Source organism: Anoplophora glabripennis, unplaced genomic scaffold (assembly GCF_000390285.2).
Source record: "Anoplophora glabripennis isolate ALB-LARVAE unplaced genomic scaffold, Agla_2.0 scaffold186, whole genome shotgun sequence".
Taxonomy (NCBI): domain Eukaryota; kingdom Metazoa; phylum Arthropoda; class Insecta; order Coleoptera; family Cerambycidae; genus Anoplophora; species Anoplophora glabripennis.
The window spans coordinates 730598-753873 of NW_019416662.1; the positions used below are offsets into that span (position 1 = coordinate 730598).

General features: G+C 30.8%; 1 protein-coding gene across 1 annotated transcript in view; it reads right to left on the reverse strand.

The window, feature by feature from the left end:
* LOC108904671 (tyrosine-protein kinase Src42A) overlaps positions 1 to 22907 on the reverse strand; it is an 80184-nt gene extending 57277 nt beyond the window's left edge. The window contains exon 1 of the mRNA XM_018707310.2: positions 22742 to 22907. The gene's annotated coding sequence lies outside the window, so the exon portion shown is untranslated. The remainder of the gene's footprint in view (positions 1 to 22741) is intronic.
* Positions 22908 to 23276: the final 369 nt, after the last annotated feature.

The window sequence follows — 23276 nt, forward strand, 5'->3', positions numbered from 1 at the left end:
TGTTATTCTTAATGGGTTACAATAAATTTGACAGAAAATACCAAAGTAAGAAAATAATAACTAAGTTATACAATTCATTTTTAAATGTTTGAAAAAATAGTACTAAGATTGATAAGTATTTATTTAAATTAATATGATTGCGAGTATTGATATAATTACTAGGTTTTCATTTAAATTGTCATAAAATTTATAAACCTTCTAATACATTCATTTTGAAAATGTTCATATTTTTAGGATTCAGAATTATTTTTTATATTATAATAATTTCTAAGATTAGTTCCGATGACTTGGGTAACGTTTGGCAATAATTTTAATAAAATTTAACACACTACATAAAAGTACTCTCTTTTGTTTTCTATTATTTTCGTTGATATTCATTAATCTTTACTTAAGAACACAGACTCCTAACTTTAAATAAAAATTATGTACGGAGCTCAAGTTAGCGGAAATGTTTCGATTTTTTATAATATTTATATTATTTTAATACTTTTATATTTTTTATATATTTTTTTTATTTATATTTTTTTATAATATTTCGATATGGAAATTTAAATTTCGTAAAAATAAATGAGAAGAATTACAATTTGGCCAATTTCCTAAATTTTTTGAAAAATATCAATATTATTTTGAATTTTGATCGTATTAATGTCATTTTCATTTTTTCCAAATTAAAAATTCGTCAGTACATTTAGGTTGTATTTATTTTAATGTTCAGAGATGCAAAAATAATGAAAGAAAAACATTATTTTTAATGGAATAAAAAACTTTGTAAATTAAATTTGATTGCCACTATAGTGCAAACTCTCGGAAACTATTAGAGATACTGAAAAGCCTTTATATGGACTGAATTCTGACTAATTCTATTGAAGAGTCATTTCTTGTTCGTTTGAATTTTATTAAAAAAAAGTAAAAATGGCTGTTTTTAACTTTACCTACCTTCGTTTTGTAGTTCAACTGGAAAAATTTTTAAACCACTCTGACGTAATTAATTTTTTGTGTTCTTTTTACTAGCGCAATTAGTTTCTTTTTTCAACGAATATTTTCGAGAACATAGCTTAATTTTTTCATATGGATTTACTTAAAAAAAATAAATTGTTATTGTAATATCAAACAAATTATAGATACGATATTTAAAGGAAGGTTGAACAATTTTTTCCCACTGAACTGAAAATAACAGATTTACTGCTGATTTTTAAAAAGAGAGGTTTTAAATTTTTTCTGATTGTGAGTAAAATTCAAATAGGAATTTACTTTAACCATTTAAGTTTTTCTGTATTAATAGTTTCGAAATTCGTATTTGCAATGATAATGAAATTTGATTTTAAAAAAACTAAAATACGTACCTATATAAATAGCTTAATCTAATTTTTAATCACAGCTAACCAACAAACATACGACACAGATGGTAGAGATAGACGTCCTAAAAATTAGTAGTAGTAGCGATTTTAATTTTTAACGTAACATCCAGTGGTAACACCTTGTACATAAAGACCGATTATAAATGGAATTTGAAAAATTCCATGAAAATTTTAGAAATTCCTCGATATTTCTCTAATATTTCCATATACCTATATGATGTTCCCCGACAATTTCAGGTTATCCAGATTTCATCTGAATGAAGTATCTTGTGCATTTTTCACGATTATAATGAAACATACATATTTGATTGGTCCAGCTAGTAAGAGATAAAAAACCAATGTATCGGAAAATTTTACAAGTTTCAAACGACATTTTACGTTGGACTATTATGATGATAGTATGTGTGTAGATATGAAGAGAAAAGATTAATTAAATTATTTAAAATAACAAAATACGTACTTTAGTAAGTAGACTTAATAGAAATAGAAACATTTAATTTAAAAGAAAATGTACCTATTTACCAACGCAAATACAATCCAATCCGTCTATTTGTGGAACTTAAGGGAAAAAATCATTTACTTGTATAAATATACAACACAACCCGTTTCAACAACAAATGTCGTTCATATCTCAGTTAAGTAGGCATAGGCAGCTACCTAAGCCTTCACACAGAGCTATTTGTACAATCTATTAGACATTATATTCAAATGGAAGGAGATAAAAAATACATTCTGGGAAGGCGAACATAAGCTAAGCAACGTAATTGGAAGCTAGACGATTTATTATTATTCAAATTATTGTATGTAGCTATTTACTAATAAACAAGTCGATGAATAAGTTACAAGCCTGACCGAGCATCGCAGTCACCACATATTTGACACCAAAATAAGATTATTTTGTCGATAAATGAAAGTTCTTTGAAGTAAACTATACAAGTGGCAGCTTATTAGCTAGAAGCTACCTGGTAGGTACATGGGATTTACTAAACAAAATCAAATTCAGCTGTCTCAACTATGACTTAATCTAACATCAATTTTTTGTATCTAAGTATTACCTTCACTGTGAATGTTTTCGGTGTAACTGAATTGTAAATTGTCTCCATTGGTCAATCTACGACACAGTATCGAGTCCATACCCTAATTTTTTATACCGAAACACACTGATAAATGAGGTGACATTAAAAACATTTATTTATTTTATTTCATTTTGTCTAATCCAACCATGTTTAATTTTTACAAACAAGATAACAAAGAAATGCGACCTTCGCACAAGTACGGGATAATTTATTATAGCAACAAATGCTTTTATGTATGTGCAGCAATCGCAATCGAATGATAATGTTAAGGTCTCTAAATTTGGCGAATATTAATAATTGCTAATATTACCGCTGACTGGGTTAAAACATTATTGCATATCTACACGGAGAAAACTCAATTAATTAGACAGGTTTGCTAAACCATTTTCTATACCAGATATCTGATAAACAATAATCACAATGGTGTTTCAAGTATAGGTAATTATTTTAATTTCTTGAGATAATATTTCACGAATTATTAATGATGCAGTATATCGAATACTACTACGTGTTATTATTATAATACAATTTTCAATATTAATTTCCCAAAATATAATGAATATAAATCGGGTTATAATTCAAATACGCCAGAATATTGTTACAATAACACCCTTTAATAATAACCAACTATCAAACCTTGATCGGGTCTTATTCGGCAATTGTCGATGTCAAACGGTATTGAAGGAATGAACCTACCACCTGACTGCCCTATTCCCGCTATTTTATTGTGGGACTAGCTAAGTGGAACACGTACACGCGCCATTTTATGCATGCACCTGTTGATTGTTGGTTCTTTTTTGTCGTCAGTTTTAAATACATTATGGATGCAAGTATTAGTATAGATCAAATTCTTATATCTTGGGGGTTAGAAGACCTCATAGATGTGTTTAATGGTAAGTTATTGATTTTAACTATTTTCAGTATAGGTAACGTAGGTATTTGCGAAAAAGTATTTTCATGTCATTTCAACCTAGACAAAATTCATTAATACGGCAGTTTCATTTGCATAAATAATTCTTATTTTGTCGTAGTTTTTGTTTTAAAGTAATACAAAATTGTAATATCTTGCTAGGTTAGTACAGTACCTAGGTAGGTACCTACAGTAAATTACTTTTTAAGTTTCAACTTTGACTCTAATGTTTTAAGTTAAGATTAGGCTTTTCGTTTCGTTAACATTTTAGTAAATAGTAATAGTTAGTGTACCTTTTGCTAATATTGCATGAATAAACCGAGATGGGAAATACCAGTTTAAAAGCGAATTCTACGTCACAAATTAACAAAAAAAGTTTATATCATCTTCACTCTCATTTTTATTTCTTCAAATTTGTCACATGTTTACGTACAGTAGATCATTAAAGGCTTTATATATACAGGATATCCCGAAAGTAAACCGCCATAATTTAATTCCGGATTCTACGTCGAAAATAATACTAGTTTGCTATATAAACCATACTTCAAAAATGCTTCTTTATGAAAATACAGGGTGTTAAAGTTTTATTTAAAAAATTTAAATTTATCAAAATAAACGTAACTACTTTTCATAAATTGAAAATTTTTTCAATGTGTATATTCTTATTACAATATTTGACTTGAACAAAAATGTAAAGTTAACATATTGTTGATCATTAAAAAAAATTATGAAACATAATATTCTGTTTTTTAATGGTTTCTGACAATTACAATATGGCATAATTTTAATTTGCTGTACATTTCTTGAGATAAAATGTATTGAAAAATACTTTTACTTATGTCTATATTTATCATAGAAGCATGATCATAAAAAAAATTACCCATTTTATTTCAGATTGAAGTAGAGTTCAATGAACAGTTCCCTGATAAAATTGATATCATTTATTCAGCATGGCCAAAAATTGCTGAAGCTATACTATTGGAAGCCAAACAAAGAAAAATTTCAGTTGTTGAGTATTCAGATGTTGGTAAGATATAAAAAATGTTATTTGTGTTTTAACGTGCTAATATACTCTTATATACTTTCAGATCCATTAGTTCTAGCTGCAGTGACATTTCCCTATCTGTTTAACGTTATTATATTGAAAGGCTGGAGACCAACTCGAAGTGAGGTAGGTATCTGAAAGCTTTCTCATAAACGTTCAGGCACATTTTTTTCTGGTTATATTTATTAACTCATTTAATACCGTTTTTGATAGACCTGAAAAATAAGCACATCTGTAAATAATACCTACTTTTATGTGAGTTTTATAACTTTTGTCTTTCTTAAAACACGGATTTATATTCGTACCAAGTTAAAAATATACAAGTAGAAAAATGTATTCTACTTGATGTTTTATTTTCCCATAAAATATTGGCAATTGTTAATGTGAGTGAAGTTTCATATATCACAGTTTATTAATTTTGTTAAATATAAATATATACAAGATGAGCCATATTTTAATTATAAAACTTCTGAACTCATGGAAGATACAGAAAATGTCGAATTTTCGATATAAATCTGTTTTCATACTATATAAATGATTTCACTTTTATTAACATTTGAAGTTTACTAATTAAATTATGACCCATTCTAGATTTATGATCTCTGTTTATTTTATTGACTTGTGTCATTTTTCTCTGTCTTACTATACATAATTTAGTTATAAACATATTGTGACTGATTTTTGATCTCATTGATATATTTCCATAACTTATAATAATGAATGTATTCTACTGTTATTATAAATATATATTATATTTTAAAATAAACGTATTTTTTTATAGATTAGTTTTAATTACCTATATCTATCGCATATCTCTGTCTATTAAACCATGATTTTGTGATTACTATTTGGCATTTTACTGTGTACTGTATTTTGTAATAACTGATATAAAACTTTATAATACTGGGTAAGTATTACAAAATAGATTTTTTTATTGTAGTAGGAATCATGATTTATTACCCTAACTTAAAAAGTAAATTGCAGTAATTATACAGAATACTAATAATCACTAGCTTAAATATTAATGATAATATTACTGACATATAAATATAATAATACAATTGCATACTAGTTATAACTAAATAAATTGCAGTAACTATACAGAAAACTAATAATCAATAGCTTAAATATTAATGATAATATTACTGTCATATAAATATAATAATACAGTTGCATACTAGTTATAAACTAGTATTAGCAAACCCTGGAATATAACCATAAGAAAGTGTCTCATTGTCACATATAGTATATAAAAATTTAATTGAGGTAATAATAATTTTTATAACCATTATATGAATTTTTTCTCAGTGTACCCACATTATTCATTATATAAGGTGTTTTGTATAGCTCTGTTCAAATTTTGGGAGCATAAAATGGATTTAAGTCCAAGAACAAACAAAAAAAAAAGTGGATAGGTGGCTGCTTATTTCTTAGGAAGTTGCAAGCCTATAAACTTTTAAATTGTAAACAGATTTAAATATGTAACCTAAATAAAAACTTATTCGAGGATAGCAAGCCATGGTGGTCCTGTTGCATGGCCACCTGAATCACCTGATCACGAACCTCTGCATTTTTTACGAAGGTACGAACGAAGGCGACTTAAGAATTGTCACTTTACATACGAACACAAGCTTGTGTCGACAACGAACAAGGCATTTTGCAAATGTTAATTTAATTTATGAAAGATAAGTTTTTATTTGGTTTACGAATTTAAATCTGTTTATTTATATTTCACAGCTTCATAGGCTTGTAACATCGAAACACATAAAATATCTACTCACCCCTTTGGGTGAATTTATTTTTTTATTTGGAGAATTATTTTTTTTATTTGGAGAATTTATTTACATTGGCAAAAATGTACTAAGTGACAAGATAAGAGATCCATATTCTACGGACAAAATTGTATGCCGAAAAAAAAAAACGTTAAAAAGTTTTTTTTCCTACAAAAGTTGTAAAAATGAAGAAAAATTGGACTGTTAAAATTTAGAATATAAAAGGTTCTAGTCACTGTTTGCAAACATAAATAATATATTTATACATAAAAAGGTAAAGTTTAAAAAATATTTTAATAAAAAAATCATGAGTACCTATTCTCATTTTTCTCGTTTTTTTTTTTTTTTTTTGAAGAAGTTGTTAAAGATTCTGAATATAGGCGGAAATACACATACCAGTAAAATAGGTAAGTAACTAGCATGCTAAGAAATGGCATATGCCGGCGGATGGCACACTGCTGATACATTTGCAAGTAAAATGGAATGCCTCGTTAGTATATGGCTTATTGGCATATCAGTAGGTAGCAAGTAGACACGTTCCGACATGCCGCTTGAACTCCCCCGAAACCCCCCGCCTCACATTGCATGCCAAAAAATCAAATGATGTGCAATTTACTTGCGCGCCTTCTACAGGCATGCCTTTTAATAAATACACATACCAGGAGCTATCTCCTGCAAGCTACTTGCATGCTATTGTGCAAGCAAGAGGCATGTGTATTTCCGCCTGAAGTTTAAAATGGCATGCCATGTTGGTCTGGAATTAGATACATCAATGTTATTTTTTCTGAGCTCGACTTTTTTGTTTGATTCTGAGTTGAAATTCGGTTAGAAAGATTTTAAATGTTGTTTTTTACTTATTTCTTGTTTTTTTCTCCGTTTATTTATAGAAAGTTTCTTTTTGTTCTTTTAAAATTGTCTTATTAATTTGATCGAATCCCACTAATTTGAGAGCATTCTGATCCTAAATATACAGTGTGTCCAAGATAAGGATGGGATAGCGCAAGGATCTAGGAAACGGTAAGAGATACGGGGTGGCTCAAATTAGAAAAAAAGTTGTGTTTTTTATACCTAACAATATGCCGGCGTTTAGAAAGTTTTAAAATTCCAGGTAGTTCCGGAGATATCCGAAATTTTGCAAAATTGTCTTATTTTTTTCTGGCTTTATTTGAAAACGAATTTCAAGATAGATTGCATATTTACATTGCCACTTTTTTCGCTCTATCCAATGGCGTCAACATTTTTGCAATCCGACGTTTCGTCTTTGAAGGGCCATCATCAGATTATTTTTTTTAAATACGTCGCTGCTATTTTTATGAATTTTGTAATTAATAATTTAAAAAGGTTGTACCTAATAAAAAAATAATACGAATTTATGAAACGTTTTATTATTTCTAATTAATATTGCTAATAGTAGTCAAAAAAATGGTTGGATATTTTGTGCTGTATTGACTTTTATACTGTTGACTTATGTTGTTGTTGTTTATGACTTCCTCCAATAGATATTTTGAAAGCGTTCAGAGCCGCACTCAGAAAAAAATTTAAATGATAGCTAAAACAAACTAAAAACCTTTTTAAGCGAATACAATAGTAATATCATCTAATTCAGAATTAAAAATGACTTTAGATTTTGTCATAAAACGAGCAGTCACGTATTTAAAAAAATTAACCTGATGATGGCCCCTCGAAGACGAAACGTCGGATTGCAAAAGTTGACGCCATTGGATAGACCGAAAAAAAGTGGCAATGTAAATAAGCACCTTATTTTAACTTTTTTCTTATTTGAGACACCCCGTATCTCTTACCGTTTCCTATTGGAGACACTGTATAAATTTTGTCAAAATATGTTGTTTTCATACTCAATGAGGTTTGTTGCAGCAAAATATGTCTCAAAAAATATATTTCTTCAAATATTTTTCTCAGTGTTTTATTTTAAGTTTTTCCATTTTTTTTTTCAATTTTCTAATTTTTTGTTTCGAAAATTACACGGAAAAACGGTGTTTTTCCTTATTTTCAAGATTTTTCCTAATTGTTAAATATTTAGACACGATCCATAAATATGAATTTTGAAACCCTTTAAATGTATACAAACACTCGTTATCGTTATCATAATAAAATTATTTACCAGTAGGTACTACAAGATTATAAGCGAGATTATAAGTATTCTACTTGAAAAATGACTATAAATAACACGGTATCTCCATTCACGCCATACATAAAACAAAGTGTTAATGAAATATATCAATTTTACACACTGAAAAATTATATTGCACTTTTTTACTTATTTACTTATTTTTTTTAAGTAAAAGCATTCTACTTTTCGTAAAAGATAATCAAATCGATTATATAACTAATACAGTTTCTTTTAAATACTGGATAAAACCGCAAAAGGGTCATGTGCCATTTGTTTTATTTGATTTTATCACAGTTTTATCACGATATAAATCAATTTTTTAAGATTTTTTTTAAATAAACTTGAATGATAAGGTGTCTATATCTTGTCCTTCCGTAGAAATGCCCTTCTGGGTTTTAAATGAGGAGTATTGTTATTATTTATATTTGATCTTAATTCAGAACTGTTACTGATAATGTTAACCACATAGTCAGTACTCTAAGTTGCAGTCACAAAATTATTTGCAGGATTGCAGGTCTTATTTTTTGAAGAGGTTTGAGATGGACAACGTTATTAGAAGAGTTATGTAGTCTGTAAAGTTCTTATTAAAAAATTATTATTAATCGCAAAATTTATTGCATTATGCATTACATCGCATGTTAATTATCGTAACAATAAAATTTTCTATTCTCATAATAATTAAACCTTTCTTTGTTTTTCATTCACTATTTCTGTTTGTCAAAATTTATATTCGTTTGTGTTTGGATCAATTAAATTAAATAAATAACATACGTTCTAACTTTGTCACATACCTATAAATTAGTTAAACTGAAACTTATAAAACATTTCTAAAGTACAATAAAACACAATACAAATATCCATTACCAATCACCGATTGATGTGTGTTATAAAAGCGAAACTAAATCAAAGTAGTAGCCGCTGCCACCGACCTTGGAGAATTTTTCTGTCCCGTTTTCCAAGCAACGCCCGATTTAAACAATACGCGAGGCGCACGGAATTATAATTTATGAATGTGACAGTGGGTGGGAAAACGATAATCGACGTATGACATTTGCATACAATACGAATCTGCGAATTGCTCGGGATATGAGTCAGGAATTAGAAGGAAAGATCGAGGTGTGAAAAAAAACTGTTCGCTTATCTCGGCAGAATTCAAATCGCTCTTTACGAGGGAAGTATGGATGTGACCTAGACTTCCTGTATAGCCATAACAATAAGACGAAATATAACGAAATATACAATTTTTATTTGTCGGGTCTAACCAAAAATATCACACTGAAAAAAGGAGACGAATAGAAAATACAAAAAACATATCTATTCTTGACGTTTCGAAAATCAATCTGTTTTCGTTTTCAGGTCTGAGAATGACGTCCCGTTTTAAATTTTTAAACAGTTAACACTCAGACAACTCGCAAATATCAGTAATTCGGTTGAGTACGCAACCGTACAAAAAGCTATGACTGACTGCAGAAGAGGGTCTTGTAGCATGATGCTTTGATACTTGTTCGCAATTCTCACACTGCCAATCACAAACCGACTATGGAGCTTCTTGACATATATTCTACACAAAATTGTGTTTGTAGTCGACAATAGATATCGTCAGCTTTCTCGTCTTCAAACATAAATATTTAATAATTCGTTATGCAACCGTAACAAAAACATCATTCGATGATTTGTTCGATAACATTGCCATTAGTTATATGAACAAAACACAATCTATACTATCCAGGGTACATAGGCTATATCTTGATTATACTGACGTTAATTTACTCGTAGATATAACTCGTAACTGAAAGCTACAAATTTAAGAAGTCTAGGTCGAATCTATCGTATATTGATAGTAAAACTGTTCCTCTACATGAATATACAGGATGTTTCATACAAGCAAGTATTAAACGGCTACTTAAAAAAGTTCTGCGTCAAAATTTGTGGATACACTCACAAGAAACTATGAAAATTGACTTTTTATATATATGTAATCGTTTTTATGCACAAAAAATGTAGATGAATTGAACATACCTAATACCTATATTCTGTAGAACGTCACGTTTGAGTGGGCATTTATGATTTATTGTTACTTTTTACGTTGTCGTTGACGTACATATGCGAATAAAATTATACACTATACAGTTTTGCTTTAATCAGATTAATCACGTAGGTATAGATTAATTTGTGGCGTAGTAATGCATCATATGTTTTAAGTGCTTAAATATAATACCTACTATAAATAAATGCGGAGTATGGCCTATTGTTATACTTGTACTATATTTTGTTTAATGCTCTCAAAAGTGAGTACACCGGTAAGACTTTTCTCCAAGGAAATAAATAAATAATGTTTTGTTAACAGCTTAGTTATTTTAAATTAGAAACCCATTTTATGGGAGAAAATGTTTCATTTGTCTCGGATTAGTATATGCTTATTCCTTATAGTTAAAGAGATCCAAGTTTTGTAGGGTTTTCAGAAGTATCAAAACGAATTAGGTATTTCATTTTTATATTTAAACATTGAAAAATAAAAAAGACTTCACAAAACCTAGAGTACTACCTATAGTACCTACTAGATGTAGTATTTTCTTATTTAAATAAGCAGGTATTTAGGCTCTTTACGGATATTACATAATAGATATTTTTAAGTGTTACTGACTTTGTTTAAACCTGTTGTATCAAGTCTTTCATTGTACAAGTATTTAAGAAAGCTGTTTAATTAATTAGGTTAAATAATATTCTATATTTTTTGCAATGTGCATAATCAAAAAAGTTATATTTTACTACAGGGAATATGTCATTTAGAGTAATAATAATTTTATTTTAAATTTATGTTATAGGTACATCGAATCTTGCCATCTTGGTAAAATGGAAATACGAAAAATAGCATATTTTTGTAGAATTTATTCTCATTGTTAATTGTTTTTATTTATTTATTTATATGCAATATCCAGACTGGTAGGTACATTAAAAATAAAGGCCAAGACCGGCAAAACCTTAAGCCAAAATAAGAATAGAATTGAACTAACAAAAAAAGTTAACTGTTTCCTGAGTTACCCCTTCAAGGGGCTGCATCTCCCTTAGGGGCCGCCACTGACAAAAACTCTACTAAGGTTTTCATATTTCGGCATGTTTTACATACTCTCCAATTTTGAGTACTTATTTCGTTAACACCTTGTATATGACTAAACAACATATTGTATTGTTTTTGTAAAAGTAGTTATTTGAGGCGCACGTATTATTTATTTGACGGTAAAATAAGGTCGATGATCAGGATGGACGTTGTTTAATATTAAAAGATAAATAACCCTAAAGGTAACTGCAGTTAATTTTATCATTAACAAATGTACATACAGTGCTTTCGAAAAGTAACGAATAAATTCATTATTTTTTAAATTGAGAAGTTTTCGAAAAAATCCCCTGGCACGTCGATTTTGTTTTTAAAAAAGGCACTTTTTGACATACGACCCATATTTGTGACGTCATCGTTGTTCGAGATATGACGTCATCGACAATTTTTTTAAATAGCAACTCCCAATTTTGACCATGCCATTTGAAAGAGCGTGTCATTCTACATACGCATCATGAAAAATTATAGTGTTGCATAACAAAAAGTTCAAGAAAATAATGTTTGAAGATTTTAAAATTATGTAGCCAAGACGATTAATAAATTCTTTTTGGACATTATCAATAACTTCAGGAGGTATACGATGTATCTCGTGACGAATTCTTGCTTTTAAATCTTCTAAATTGTTGAATAGGGAGAAGGGGGCCGATTCAGTGGCCAGCCAGATCGCCTGATTTGACACCCCTAGATTATTTCCTGTGGGGATCCTTAAAAACCAAAGTATACGTTACTAGACCGGTTAATTTGTATCATAATTTTGAAACTGTAAATTTTGATTAAATCAACGATTCAGGTGTTAAACAATTTTTTTCTGAAGTTTCTCGATGCGATCAATACAGGGTGTTTCTGAAATATGCGCGTTCCTTGAATAGCGTGATACAAGGCACAAAAGTGAGCAACTTTTATTAAGCAACCGATGGTCTAAGTGCTTCTGTTTTCAAGAAAATAAATTAAGAAAATTAACCGTAAATGTAAGCCGACCCTGTGCATCTTGTGCACGTGCGTTGTGTGCTACAGTATTACTCACAACATTGGCCGAGAAGTGGGTTTATCTAACAGTACCGTGTGAAATGTACTAAGAAAAATTATTACATCCCTTTCATGTATAAAGGATGCAGGCATTAAATAACAACGATTTTCAGCCCCATGTGGAATTTTGCAAGTGGTTTCGACGTCAAATACCTTAATATGGCAAATTAAAGATGTGATCTGACGAATGCGTTATTTAAAATAATTAAAGGTCTAAGTTTACTAAACGATTCGGAAAAATGTAGTACCAATTCCAAGTTACGTAGATCTAAAATGAAAATTATGACTAGAGAGCGGTACGAACGTTATGTTTGTTGCAAAGATAGTTAATTTTCTTGTTATAATTTATACCAAAGGTCATGTATGTTTTTGTTTTGTCACAGGACGGCTGTCTCTGTTTGATTACAATAAAAGCCGACATAAACATTACAAGTGATTGCGTCAAGAACATAATTAGTAAACTACTGATACATATAATGACTTAGCACCGTTGGTATGGCGGTCAGATAAACTTCTATTCATTAAAAACTTATTATTTTCTAAACTTTATCGACTGAAATTATATTTACCAATAAAAAATATACATATTTGCAATTTTGGAACTAATAAAACACATTTGACTAACTTTATGTCCTAAAGTGTTAACATATTTTGATAACAACTATAATTTCGGCAACACTAATTACAATATTTTTACTGCTACCGTTTATCGGTTCATTAAATATAATTTATTTTAATAATATTTAGATTCCTAGGCATACTTGATTAATTTCCTGTATACGGAGGTACTAGCTGAATTGCACGAATGCACGTTTAGAACACCGCTTGTTAACAGTCGAATCTGCTTCCAACCATAACCTTGGTATGTCATATAAGTACTAATAAGTATTTTATTATTACAACGTTGTTATCTAATTGTACACATACGGCCGAAGGGATATGGTCACTACGGTAGTGAAATAAATGTTGTTTTCAAATAACCGAACAATTAGCCAATCCTTGGGTAACACTGTTGACACTACCGGAGGACAACAACACTTTTAACGATTTAAAAATTTTTAGTATTCTACCCCATGACCGTAAACAAAAAAGTTTGCAATAATTTATACCACAATCGGATGGAAAGGTATTGAGACGTCCCTTTGATTATTGCGTTTATCGCAAAAACTGAGGAGTGAAATAATTTGAAAAAATATATACCCGTTGTTAATTATACAGCTTTATCATGTTTTTAGGGTCCATTTAACCCCATCACGTCAGGATTTTTCATAACCTCAAAAAATAGGCCCAAAAACGCAATAAATCCTCTATCCATTGACCACCCAATAACCCCACAACCCCTTAAACCGTTAAACCCCATAACCTCAAAATGTCAACCCCAAAATCCCAAAACCCGATAACAAAGAGACTTATGCGCGTTCAAGACCTGAAACACAGTATGTTCCAGACATGCATGCTCTTGAGCCTTAAACCTATACTAACGAATATAGGCCTCTTATAGAAGAACGCTCAGGGTTGGAAGTCAGGGTCAATATCTTGGAGGACCCGTATAGTATGATATAGGTTTCTCCTATGTAATCTTGGGGGACAGCTATAGCCTAGTATAGGTTCTACGTGCATTTCAATTTCGTCCCTGACTTGTAACCTATGAGCGTTCTCCTATAAGAGGTCTATATTCGTCGCCGTAGACCCTTTAATAACCCCGTAACCCCATAATCTAATAACCCAGTAAAGAATAGCCTTATGAACAAAATCTTCGGACATCATTGCTATTTGTGTGAGGCAAGGGGAAAACACTTTCAAAAAACACCCCGAAAAGTGATAGGCAAGGGGATCTCACTTTAATAAAGCACCTCAAAAAGTGTGAGGCAAGGAGAACACATGTTAATAAAAGCCGCCAAAGGGAACATAAGCCTACTACGTCCTCGTCGTTATGCCTGGGTTCGGCAAAACGTAGGGTCTTCCAACGAAAGTCTCGTTCCCACCGGGCTATGGGGTTTCCGAGTTATAGGGTTACTGCAGAATGTGGGTTTAAGGCTCAAAAAGCATGTATGGCTCGAACATACTGTCTTTCAGGGCTTCAACACGCATAAGTCTTTCTTACCGGATACTGGGGTTTTGGGGTTATGGCATTTTGAAGTTATGGGGTTAAGGGGTTTAAGAGATTAAGGGGTCATGGGGTTATTGGGATTGAGGGGGCAATGGGTAGAGGATTTATTGCGTTTTTGGGCTTATTTTTTGAGGCTATGAAAAATTCTGACGTGATGGGGGTTAAATGGTCCCCGAATTTGGATTCAGCGACCCCAAACCATATGATAGATATTGTCAGAATTTTTGGAGTCTCAGAATAAACCGTTTCGAAGATTCTTCAGTACATTTACAACTTTTACTTTCAAAAAAGGTGTGATAAGAATAGAGGGTTGTAAAAAAAAAATGTGGCGAGAAAAAATAATTTGGCAAACCAATAATGCTTTCTTTTAAGGGAGGCGTTTATATGAGCAATTTTTTGAAAATGTAAACAAGTTAGAAACAATATATCTTCACTGCACCAGTTATATAAGTTTTCTTCAGGATATAAGACAACTCACAAAACGTTCAAAATAAAGAAAAAATGCATATTTCTACCTCGTATGCTTATCTTACATTTCCTTAACTTTGCACGCCTGTTGAACATACAGAAAATCGCGTATGGTACTATAAACATAATCACACCCCGTAGAATGCTTTTAGAAAACTATTAACGTATGCATTAATCGCAATTATAGTGTACCTTTACAAATTTGCTGGCCAAACCAAAACATTTTCTGATGTTTACATGTTCTCCGTGATCTTACAATGCGAAAAATTAAAGGAAGTTGCTCTAGTTTAGCGTTATGCTTCGTCACTTCCTAGATAGATAAAGCTACCTGTTCTATCATTGTCTTACTAAAAATGCGATGTCTTATCTATAAAACGTTAGCCTTAATTATTGTTCTTATAATTTTTTTATAGTTGGGATACTTTTTGTTAATGTAAAAGTCAATTATCCTTCTTATAATTCCTTGAAAAATATTGTCAAAATCCGTTATTAATCCCTGTCATTTTTTGGTTTCACTAACTGTACCCTACCAAAATCTTTTTTCTCTTTTAATACACATTTTACTGTAGATTAAATTAACAGTCCACCGTTCTTTTTAGTAATACTTTTAGTACTTATATAACGATACATTTTCATTGTAATTTCTTTTACTAATTGATAATAATAAAGGGGAATTTTTAATAATGGTGTGTATGAAAATATATGCACGAAATTGAAACTAATTTATTTGATGGTTCGTTGATTTTTATTGGTACCATACTATTTTTAATTGTTGATAACTTTTAATAATTAACTAATTACTTAAAGCGTGTTAGTTGATATATCCAAAATATTTTTCTACAAACCTACAAAATATTTTGTCAGTAAGATTGATAAAAACTTGTATACACGTGAACATATTTTTTAATCTTCATATAGGCATTTTTGCAAATATTGAGACTTTGTTCAGAAAAATGTAATAAAATACCACCCATAAACAATATACAAGGTGTCCCTGAAAAGGATAGACAACGCTCGACCACAGGTTCCTTGGATGAAAACAAGACTATTTAGCCTAACTTACCTATATACAAAAGTGCACGCCTACTGAGATATAGCCTTCTAAATATAGAATAGATAACCTACTTTTTTCAAATAATTCGAAAACTATTTTTCTTAGAAACTTCAAATTTAGTACACTTATTTTTTTATATAAGAGCAAGGTAAATATAGAATTTGGAGAGAATACATATATAGGATGTTATATATCTAGTGCCTGTGCGCCACTGGCTATCCCGTAACTTTTTTGTGTCTGCCAATTTTTAAAAATAAGCACTATTTTAGAAGATTTTTTTGCTCTTACAAAATTTCGATATCGTTTATGGATTTCGAGTAAAATTCGCATTTTTCATACATTAAATGTAGGCAAAAATTCCGATTTATAAAAAATAATTTATAACGGCAGCCTCAAAGCAGGGAATAATAATGAAAAAACCTCACATTAAAATAACTACACATTTTTGGTATTAGTATTATCAATCAATAAAATAAAAATCAACACTAATATTTTAAATAAACAATATCAACTAATAATGTAAGAAAGTCAACATTAACATTTTAAATAAACTGATATTTGTAATTACATTAAAATAATATTACAGTAAATGCTCAAAGTTACTTTCTTGTTCTTAAATGCAAATATTAGTTCTTCGAAAATTAGAAATTATCCAATAATTGTGCATTACCTCTCATAACATTAATTTCATGAATTCATGTTGTATTCTTTCCCAAATTCGTTTTCTGTATTTACTGAAAAGTTATTTTAAACTATGGTCCTCAACGCTCCTCAAATGAAATAATTACATGGGTTTAGGTCCGGGGATCGAGGTGGCCATTTTAAAGGAGCATTATTTCTTCTACCTATCCACCTGTTAGACCTTTAATGACCTGTAATACCTACCTGTACCCTGTAATACCTGTAACATGTAATAACTGGTCTTTTAATACTCTATTAAAAAAACTTTTTGAAAGCCAACCTCTGCCGCTAAACGCCTTTTATTTACTTGAGAAATTTCTTCGACCCTTTCCAAAATTTGTTCCTCCAGCTGAATAATTCCGGCCGTACATTATCCACGATTTAATGTTACAGGTAAAAAACGTCCTGTTTCCCGAAGACGTCTCTCTTCATTAGTAAATATTTTGTGATTTGGAGTTCTTCGACTAGGAAATCTTTCAGCACGAACAGTAGCACAACAATTTCCTTCACAATAACCCAAAACTACTAACATATCAGTTTGTTCAGCAAAAGTATAAATTGCAATAAAAAACAAAGTAAGCTAAAATTAAATCACAGATAGCTTGACACAGAACCTTTTAATTATTGTTATGAATTTGTTTCTCTGTTATATACCTCGTACTAGAATGTTCTATTTATCTTAAACTGATTTTATATTATTTAATGTGTAAAAAATACCAATTTTACTCGAAATCCATAAACGATATCCAAAATTTGTAAGGGGCAAAAAATCTTCTAAGATAGTGCTTATTTTTTAAAATATAAATTCTGTCGTCATTGGCGTACATATAAAAAAGTTACGGGATAGCCAGTGGCGCACAGGCACTAGAAAGAGAACATCCTGTATATGTATTCTCACCAAATTCTATATTTACATTGCCTTTATATAAAAAAATATGTGTACCAAATTTGAAGTTTCTAAGAAAAACAGTTTTCAAATTATTTGAAAAAAAAAACTAGGTTATCTGTTATATATTTAGAAGGCTATATCTCAGTAGGATTGCACTTTTGTATATAGGTAAGTTAGGCTAAATAGTCTTGTTTTCATCCAAGGAACCTGTGGTCAAGCGTTGTCCATCCTTTTCAGGGACACCCTGTACATCTTTATATCACAGAAAAAACAGTGATTTCCGAAAGATTACTATTTAAGTAAAATCTTCGGAATAGTTCAACCTAAAATTCTCAAATTGGGATGATAAACGAACAACAGAGTTATAACAATTGTGTAATTTTTTTCAAATATTTTTGCTATTTAATTTTTGAGATAAACGCGTTCAAAGTAAGGGCTCAATATTTTTGCATCCCATAGTAGAGAAGTAAATTTATTTCAAGTTTAAGGTATATCAAAGCACAACACCTGTAATATACATTTGAAAAGAGGATATGTAAAATTTTGACTTTTATATTTTTGTGTTAAATTTGTGGAAAATCACAGACGGTAATACTTTACCCAGAAATATTTTTCCTAGATATATATGTACATACGTAATCATTTTTTAATTTCAAAGTTGTTATTTAGAATATCACAACCTTAAGACATAAGTGTAACATAACATAACATAACTTGGACATAAGTCCAAGGCAAATGCGAAATATATAAGAATAATTGTAATTATAATGAATCAGTGTACTGAGAAATAAATTTGGAACAAGTTTATTATAAGCAACAATCTCTCAAAGTCGGATCTTTTTTTCAAATTTAACGAGGCCTGCAATTTAAAAAATATTATTCTTCGTATAATTTTTTAAAGAATTATTCCCACGAAATGGACTACTAAATGCTACACTTCAAATGCTTCGTAAGAAAGTAAAACAGAAAAGTAAAATGAATACCAATAAAATAAAATAATAGACTTACTATTACATCACATAAATTAATAAAACATACATGGTTAGATAACTTCACTCTACGCATTTCATGGTGATGTTTAACTTAAATATTAATCCAAAACGCAAAAAAATTACCTAATTTAAGAGCAACTCCAGTTGAGGTAGATACTGATATGTCGTTTTAAATATGGGAATAGAGTATAAAGACGGGATATTTAAAAACCTAAACGTGGATAGATTGCAAATAACAGAATATAGAAAGAAATATTACGGCAATATTTATTACATTAGTATTCCATTTGCAAGAGTAACAAAGCCGAGAGCATACTCTCCATAGGTGAAGGTTGGTTACATAAAATCTGTGCGTTATATGTACAGGGTTTTATGTCTAAGTAAAAAAATAGTAATGGCCAAAGTTCCAGGAAATTTTCTTCTTTTCAAAAAAAATATGTGAAAATACATACATAGATATAAATAAACATGTTTCTTTCAACTAGAACAACCTCTCTCTTTTCCGATTACAGGGATATGCATACCATGTATATGCTTCGATTATCTGCACATTATTTTGTTTTATTTACTAACCCCGCACAATGCATAAAGTCAAGACTGCTATGGAATTCTTGCATATTTATGCATCATCTTCCAATTGTTTCTTTGAGACCGCAAGAAAATTTCCTAAAACTCTCGTCCTTACAATTTTTCCCAATGCAGAGGGTCAAAAGAGATAAATAGAGTAGGATGTTATGTGAATAATACTGTACGATTTACATAATAATCTACCCCCTTACATTTTTAACCTATCTGTCTAGGAAAAAATGGTTGTAGGAAATTTTGTTGCGATATTAAAGAAATGTACGAGAAAAAACAATTGTTTCGTTTCGAAAATATAAAAATCAAACTTTTAAAATGAATCACCCTGTATATTAGTTACTTATTGGAATCATCACCTTTTTCTAACTACAGTAAGACATACATGGATATATTTGCTTTGACAACTTGCACAATATTTTGGTTTATTTACTGACCCTCCTCAATGGACAAAATCAAGATTGCCATGAAAACAGTGCATATTTCCGCTATTATATTTACTAAAAAGATAGTCAAATACTTTACTAAGAAAAAATACTATATTGTAAACGGTGTTTTATAATCTCATCGAAAAATTTTTTTAAATAAATTTTGCTTATGAAGAGATAATTTTACGATAGGCAAGACCAAGTTGATCTCAATTTAGTTCTTTGTCTAGAACAGGATGAAGGTATTATGAAGCACCATATAGAGAATTAAAGATTTGTTTAGTAAATTAAACAGCGGAAAATATATGCACGCAGTGATTCCATGGCAATCTTGACTATGTGCAGAATCTATAAATATCTGAGCTAACTACTACAAATTGTCAAATTATCAAATTAAAGATATGACGTGTTTGTATCATTGTAATCAGAAAAAAGGGAGGAATAGAAAAAACGACAAATACATAGGGTGTTCCATTTTGGTTTATACCCGAAATGAAAAGCAATTTGTTTTTTTTATGTGTATTGTTTTAAAATCCGGAGAAAATTTCCTAAAACATTCATCTTTAGCATTTTTTCGCAAATAGGAAGGTAAAAAACATAAGGCAGGTAGAATGTTATGACCCTGTACAGTACATATGGCATATTTTCTTAAAATATAACATTTTTTTTGTTTTAACAAAAATGTAAGATTTTTCAATCATTATACCAGTGAAAATAATATTTTTTTACAAACGTCAAAAAACGACAAGATTTGCGCATTGACAACAATATGCGAAGTGACACTTTTTTCGGATTCTTACGTTACCATGACACCGTGCGTGAAATACTTCGCGCACTAGGGTGCGAAGTATTTCGCACACTGCATGTAAATTAATAAGAGTTTTGTATTTCAATCTTTGAAAAAATGAAGCAAAACTCCAAATTATTGTTTATTTTTAAATGAATAACAATTAAATACTTTTAAAATAATGATAGAATTTTACAATAACTAGTTATTATTTACAATAGCCAAATCTATAATAAATTAGGCATTTTACTTATTTATAATATTTCTAAGAGATAGATTTTGACATTTGTAGAAAAAATATTGTTTGCATCTCGTGCCAAATTAGGTGGGGTGCTACTTAGTTCATCGTCACTAGCAATTTCCATTATTTTAAATAATATCTGGCACTTAAAAATTGAAGACGCGAGCACAAACGTCACTTTAAAATAATTATTATTGTTGTCAACAACAGCCACTTTGTTTCCATAGTAACAGTGAAAATTTTATTAGGAAAGACATTTTAAGCCAGCTCAACACTATTTTCTATAATAAATTAGTCATTTTACTTATTTATAATATTTTTAAGAGAAAGATTTTGACGTTTGTAGAAAAAATATTGTTTGCATCTCGTGCGCGAACTACTTTGGTGGTCTCGAATAATTTTTTAACTCGGCTGCACCTCGTTAAAAAATTCAATTCTCGATCACCAAAGTAGCATTTCGCGCACTAGATACAAAAATAACTATTAAGTAATAAAATTTTTACAGAAATTAAAAAAATATATATTTTCAAAAAATAACGCTATTCGATGTTTTACAGAAGCCTCTCCCTTTGCCCCCCTGGGGGGGGGGGCAGGGGCGTCGGGCATACTTTTCAGTGTCAGAATCGAAATCCCCGACCCCAAAAACCCCTGAGTGGAAATTTAGAAGGCAATTACTCAGCTATTCGATTTTTTACAGAAGGCCCCCCCCTTGCCCCCCTGGGGGGCCCCAGGGCCGTCGGGCATATTTTTCAAGGTCAGATTCGGAATCTCCGACCCCGAAAACCCGTGCACACAAATTTCTACAACTATTAGTCAATTTTTACCATTTTTAGAAAATTCGGAAAAATTGATGCACTCCAAGATGCAGTTTATGCACCCGCAGTGCAGTTTCGATCCAGCCCCAAAGTGTAATAGATAGACCGTTTTCCTGATATTTTTCCGAAGACAATGCCGAAAACCGCAACTCGATCGGTTCATCAGAAAAAAATTTCCGTATTCTGGGTGATTTTGGTCTAACTTGCCTGGACCATTAGATCTACAAAAAGAGGTCAATTGCGAAGACCACTGTTAACATCTAAAACTTCATAGCAATAAGTAATTATCAAATTACCAACACTTTGACATTAATGCTTTCTACTGAATATAGTGCTACATGGAATGGTATTAAATATGAAATAAACTGAAGTTGTTGTCATGCACAAGATTAATCACGAGACTGAATTAACATCTAGTAGCATGGGTAATTCCAATTCAAGAACAAATGAACTTCCTACGTAAACCAGATGACATGATTTTGATACTGTCAACATTGGGGAAATTTTAATTAGTACACAAGGACCAAGTCAAAAGTTAATAAAAACTAATTTTGTACAGAATTCCATGAATGTATTCTAATAAAATTTCCGTAGATTTTTTTATTGGTCACCGATCGAATTGCTAAGAAAATAATAAATACCCAAGTATCTGTCACGTTAAATTTTTTATTTCGGCGGTATAAAGGATCCTATATTTAGGTATCCCTTTCGGTTATCAAAACAAACATGGTTTTTTTTGCAAGCAGTGTATGATTATGACCACGTACATACACAAAACAAAGAGCTAGTGCAGAATTGGTATAAATGACCATTTGTAAACTAACCAGGTTGTTCACCTTTAGCGCAGTACTGCACGAACTAGAACCATAACTTTTTTAATCACTTTATACAAAATATTTGATTTTGATACACTTCAACAAATTAAATGTTAATGTTCCACTGAAATTTATTAAAAATTTCCTTTTGCCAAATGAAAATCGAGTTTTATACAATTAGTTTAAATCGTCAGTAGATTCAACAACTTAAGTAGAATTAAACATGTACATTTTAAATTTCTATATATTCTCATTCATCGGGCGCTCCAAATTTCGACGTGACTATGATTTCTAGACACTAATTACCCGCTGGTCGGTGCGGTGAAAATAACCAAGGCATTGCGAAAACAATAGACAAAGCTGGAGCACAACTTTGTTGAAAAAAATCTCTGCTTAACACTAGCCACTTAAAATACGTTCAAACAAGAACGACCTACAAAGATGTGTACCTGAAATAGTCACAGATGAAACTCGTAGCCGGTATCCGACAGGAAACGGAAAAAATCAAAGCACTAAGAACTGGTTCCACCGATAAATACCACACGGTAGGTACTGTCGACTAGCAAGGTAAAAATTGTGATTGCACGGAGCGCTACCATCGAGTTGGCGGCGATAGGTATGCTCAACAACTGATTGCTGGATTGCTCGGTGCACATTCGTCCACTTTACGATAGGCAATTGTTCGCCGGTTAACGTGGAGGGGTCAAGCCGTGGCCAACTTGGATGGTGCGTGTAAGTACCATCAGCGCGACCGGATTTAATTTATGGACATGGCCGGTTGAAATGCATCGGATGGATAGACGGAGATGCGGAGTTCGAGGCTAGGGGTCAGGAAGTGTGGACGTTTTTCAAAATTTTTCAAATGCGTCCGTCTGGTCCAGAGTAGACTAGGATGAGAGTCTCAAGGTCAGGGTGCGCCAGATGAAAACGCGAAGTCTCGTACCTAAAAGTTATCAGACTATCTGGGTCAAGCAATTAAGTTTT